This window comes from Galeopterus variegatus, unplaced genomic scaffold, assembly GCF_000696425.1.
Source record: "Galeopterus variegatus unplaced genomic scaffold, G_variegatus-3.0.2 Scaffold1111, whole genome shotgun sequence".
In the NCBI taxonomy this organism is placed as follows: Eukaryota; Metazoa; Chordata; class Mammalia; order Dermoptera; family Cynocephalidae; genus Galeopterus; species Galeopterus variegatus.
In genome coordinates, this window is record NW_007727222.1 from 309,317 (window position 1) to 315,316 (window position 6,000).

A 6,000-nucleotide genomic window follows, 5' to 3' on the forward strand; every position below is an offset into this window, starting at 1 on the left:
GCAGAGAAGTTATATGCTCTATTTTCATTTCAGAAAGAACAGTCTGGGTACAGAGGGGATAGTGTCTGAAAACTGTGCAGTCCATGGGAGGCTATCAGCACAGTCTAGGTGAAAGATAAGAACGGAAAACATCAGGATGGCCTTAGAAATGAAAAAACGTTAAGGCCAGATGGGGGAGCCATCAGGAGGGACTGACCAAAGGGAATAGATAATATCATGAGGAGAGAAAAAAGTGAGGATGATTGAGAGAATGGGAGAATGATGATACTACTGAAAAAATCAGGAAAGCTGAAGAATGGTTTGTTGGAAGAGATGAGAATGGTTTTAAATGTGTTGAGTTTGAAATAATATCAGGCAGAAAGTTCCATTAGAACCTTAGGGAATGTCTTTCTTCTGTTTATTCCCCACGTTCTTCCTTCTGATGCCTAATATTTTATTTTATTTTATTTTATTTTTGTGATGCCTAATATTCTTATAGCCCTGCTGGCCATGGCAACACATTAAGGCCCCAGAATTTAAGTATTGATGCCCTGTGAAATGGTCCTTCTCCCAGTCGAAGTGATCATGTACTTGTTTTTGGTTTTTGCAGCTGGCCAGTACAGAGATCTGAACCTTTGACATTGGTGTTACAACACCAGGCTCTAACTAGCTGAGCTAACCAGCCAGCCCTAAGTGATCATGTTTAAAAGCCCTTGAAAGTGACATCCCAGAACCAGCCTATGGCTCACTCGGGAGAGTGTGGTGCCAATAACACCAAGGCCACGGGTTCGGATCCCTATATAGGATGGCCGGTTAGCTCACTTCGGAGAGCGTGGTGCTGACAACACCAAGTCAAGGGTTAAGATCCCCTTACCGGTCATCTTTTAAAAAAAAAAAAAGAAAGAAAGAAAATGACATCCCACAGCCCATGAAGAGTCCTTTTCTTTTTTTTTTTTTCTTCTTCTTTTTTTTTTGTAGCTGGCTGGTACGGGCTTCTAGAGATGGATTTGCCCAGCAGATGCTTCTAAGCAAAGAGCTCCAGAAACACTCCCAAAGATAATAAGGAGGCTGGTGAAGTAGAGAAGATGACAGTGAGAAAGGAGAGAGGGTCATAGAGGGTTCAAGTCAGAACAGGGTTCAAATCCCTGCTCTGTCACTTATCTCTTTGAAGACTCAGTGCTCTCCTATGGGAAGAATAATGGGAATAGTCATAGCACCACTTATAAACTTACTGTGAAGATTAAATGTAAAGTGGTTCCTAGCATATAAGACGTATTTGATAATGTAAGCTATTATTATCATCACTCTCAGTAGTTTATGTGGCCATCCCCCTATTAGACTGTCATCTTGACAGTAGGAGCCATGTCTTATTTATTTCTAAATCCTCAGCTTAGGGCATGGGGCATACAAATTTTTTTTTTCTAGAAACTGAGGTCAAACCATTACCATGGGGGTATTTATTTGTTTGCTTGGTTGGTTGGTTTTTGGTTTGGGGGCTTTTTTTGGTGACTGGCCAATACGGGAATCCAGTACTATGATTTTTTTTTTTAAGTAAGCTCTTTATTTTAGAATAATTTTAGATTCACAGCAAGGTTGCAAAGATAACACGTAGGGTCTCCAAATACCCCTCACCCAGTTTCTCCCATTACTAACCTTTTATATATCCATAGGACACTTGCCAAAACTAAGAAATCAACTTTGGTGCATTTCTATTAACTGAACTCCAGTGATGCCATGTTATCATGTACCTCCTGATAGGATGAGCTGAAAGCACTTCACTTCTATGGATTTCTTTCCAAAAATCTGTAACACCGATCTAATCATGAGAAAAACATTACGCAAGTCCAGATTGGAAGACATTTTCTAGGATACCTGGCCAGTCATCCTCAAAACTATCAAGGTTATTAAAAACAAAGAAAGACTGAGAAATGATCTCAGACTGGCGGAGAATGGGGAGAGATGACAACTAAAGTAGTGTGGTACCCTGGACTGGATCCCAGAACAGAAAGAGGACATGGAAAAATGACCAAATACAATTAAATCTTAGGAAGATGCAAGGAAGTATTCTACCCAGAGTCTCAGAGAGAGCATGGTCATACTGACACCTAGATATAGGACTTCTAGCTTCCAGAACTAAGAAATAATAAATTTCTGCTGTTCTAAGCCACTCAGTTTATACTACTTTGTTACGGCAGCCCTAGCAAACTAATACAATCAATATGCACTCGTGTATATTTATTGTACACCATGGGTTATAATCCAATACTACATTTTTTTTTAGTAGTATTCCCAATTTGTTTTTTGAAACATAATTGATTGTACATATCTGTGAGGTACAACGTTGATATCTATACTTACGTGTAATATGTGATGCTCAAATTGGGATCAACATTACACAATGTAATCATTTTTTGTGGCCCTTTACCAATTTCTTGCTAACACCCCCTCCTTGTCCCCCTTTCCCACCTCTGGTGGCCTCAGTTCTGTTCTCTCCTTTTGAAAGTTCAGCGAAATATTGTGATTGTTCTTTCTTTCTTTCTCTTTTTCTTTCTTTCTTTCTCTTTTTCTTTCTTTCTCTCTCTCTCTCTCTCTCTCTCTCTCTCTCTCTCTCTCTCTCTCTTTCTCTTTCTTTCTTTCTTTCATGACTGGTAAGGGGATCTTAACCTATGACTTGGTGTTGTCAGCACCACGCTCTCCCAAGCGACCTAACTGGCCATCCCTATATAGGGATCTGAACCCGTGGCCGTGGTTTATCAGCACCGCACTCTCCCAAGTGAGCACAGGCTGGCCCTTTTCTTTTTTTCTTTCTTTTGCTTTCTTTATTTCTTTTGTTTTCACTTATGAGTGAGGACATGCAGTATTTCTCTTTTTGTGCCTGGCTTATTTCACTTAACATAATTTTCTCTGAGCTCATCCATGTTGCTGCTAATGGCAGAATTTCATTCTTTTTTGTGGCAGAGTAGTATTCTGTTGTGTACATATACCACATTATCCTTACCCAGTCATTTGTCTATATTTAGGTTGGTTCCAACTCTTGGCTATTGTAAATAGAGCTGTGACAAATATGGGAATGCAGGTATCCCTTTGACATGATGATTTCCATTCCTTTTGGTATATACCCAGGAGTAGGATTGCTGGATTTTATGATAGTTCTATCTGTAGCTGTTTGAGGAAACTCCATACCATTTTCCATACTGGCTGCACTAATTTTCAGTGCCACCAACAGTGTAGGAGGGTCCTTAGTTGCTCAAATTGTTTCAGCTTTGGCCATTGGGAGCTCTTTCAGGTTGGTTCCTTTGTCCCTTTGATATACTCCCATCCTTTAGTTTTTTGAGTACTTTCTTACTTTCTAGTACTGCAAAATGCTCTAGCTTATCTTGCATTTTCCCTTCCCCAGCCCCAGAATCAGCCATTTCTCCAAGGAATGAAAAAAGGTTCTTCTTTTTATTGGAGAATGGTATTTAGAAACCAAGATCTGGGTGCTAGGCATGCTCACTGCTTTTGAAGTGTCATTGCTTCTAGGCACGCTCAGCAAACAAAGTTAGGTAATATATGTGTGTATACTAAACCATATCTACACACATATCTATAATTGTTTCTGTATCTATCCATCTGTATATATATTAAACTAAATAGGAGTTCACACTGATGTCTCTGAGTCTAACCCCAGTACCACAGAGTTCCTTCTAGCCTTTCCCTTTTGCTCATCTGTAACTTCTCTCTAACAATGAGAAACTCGCCCCCCAACATCCACTCCTTATTTGCTCTACCCCAATATACATGTAAAACAGTTTCAAAATTTTAACTCATACCCCAGTAAGAAACAAATTTACCAGAGTACAGTGTTTATACAGAATACATCATTCCTTTTATCTTTAGCCTTTAACAATTTCCAGCCAAAACACTGTTTTCCAAAGTTACTTAGGTCAGCTTCCCCCATACCCCTTCCTTGGTGTGTTTCTGTCACAAACATGTAGTATAGTTAGATTAATTTGTCACAGTCTGTGTTGTATATCCCAGATTACCCTAACATCCTGGCTGAGTTTTTTTAAGTGTTTATTAAGTGTGTGTTAGATGGATAGATATTACTAAGCTCCCCAGGAGCACAATTCATCCCTAGGCATGTCCATATCTCCCAGTTACATCCACATAAATAGGTGCTCTATGAATCTATTGAATGATTGAACATACTTTTATTCACTTAATTACAAAAAAGCAAGTCCCAGATCCCTGGTTGCTGCTTTTTATTCACTAATGATTCCCAATTCCTAACTATCTGGCTGACTCCAGCCCAGTCTAGAAAAATCTTCTGTTCCCTTCCCAGCTCTTTCTTCTCTTACATCATTGGGACACTGGGAACCTTGGCAGAGCACATGCATGCGCGTACTTACACACATATATGCTATCCTGCTCTCCCTGCCCCTTTACCTTCATATCTTTTACAAAAAGATGTGTTTTCTTGCTTGTGATGCCCTTCACCCTCCCCTCTCTTCAGCTCTACCCCTCTCTTCTCCCAAACGCTATTTTAAAGCCCTGTTCTCTGGGAAGCCCTCTTTGATTTATCATAGGTTTCCCTCTCTTATTGAGCCCTGACCATACCCTGGGCCTCTCAGACTCTTTGGCCTTTACTCTGAGAAGAAGAAAAGAGAGAGGAGGAGCTGAAGAGGGTGGGAGGGCCAAGAGACCGCCAGGGTAGGCTGGCTAGCGCAGAAGCCTGGCAGCAATGGTGGGGCTCCAGAGTGTTACAGTGCCCCTTCACCTCTCAACCTCTCCCCCAGGACTGCCTTTGCTCCAAAAAGAAATACCAATATTTACCCGTGTCAATTCTAAACTGCTTATAGGGGTGGAAGCTGGGGGCCCAGAGATAAAGAAGGTATGGAGCCCCTGTTCTCAAAAGGTTCACAATCTAACTGGAAAAATAAGACTCAACAAAAGAGAAACAAAAACATAATATAGCAATACAATAATGTGGATGAATTCAGAAGAAGTCAAGACCTCAGCTGGCCAAGTAGGTGAGAAAGAGGTGCTAGAATTTGGCTTGTGATGAAGGGAGGGAAGGGAGGATTTAGACCTTGTGAGCTGAATGCTTGGAGTCCACGGAGAGTCCTCTGCGCACCAATTCTGGCTCACCTCCACTGCCCCTCACCTCAGCTCAGGCCCCAAGATGGGAAACTGCCAGGGGGTTCTGGAGAAGGTGATTCAACCAGCTGGCTGAATCAGAGAGTGTTTACAGGGCCATTGCCTGCAGGGCAGTAAATGCCAGATGGGATCACAGGGCCTATGGTTGGGAGAGGACATGGAGGACCCCCGAAAGACCTTTGAGAAGGTCAGGATCGTGCTTCAGCAGGACCAGTTTGGAGGGTGTGTAAGGACAGGTGGCAGAAAACAAGACTGGAGACCAGCTGAGCTTATCACAGTAGTTCCCATCAGGCCCACACCAGACTCAGGCCATGTCATGATGTGGTCATTAATCTTCCTCTTTGGGTCTTTCTGTCTGTGGACAGTGCTACCACTTTTCTCCTCAGACAAAGCTGAAAATGGTCCAGGCAGGCCGCTTCCTTTACCTCTTGTTCTCCAAAGGAAGTCAGCACCTGGGGGTGTCATGGATTTGGAGGGACGGGCTGGGCGTGAGAGATGCAGAGCACAAAGGATCAGGAGAACAGAGTGTAATGTGCAAGACAAGGAGAAAGTCCTCGTAGAGTTTATTTACGGAAAAGCCTAAGTAATAGCCCAAGCTGTTAAGCCTTTTCTCAGCCCTGGCAGAAGCTTCTCAGCAAACTCCTCTCAGGCAGAGGCCAGACAGAATCCCAGGGTTTGCACCCTGGCACACACTCCAGCCTCAGTGACCTCCATGTGCTTCAGATCCCCAGCATCGGTGGTGAGACAGAAGGCATGTCAAGCAGAGTTCAAGAGTCTCAGTCTGCAAGGAGACTCGTTAGACCCCCAGCACTGATGGGCATGCAACTCTGGACCTCCACGATGCAGGGACAGAGGAGCAGGGAAGTGCAGTGCTGGGGCGGG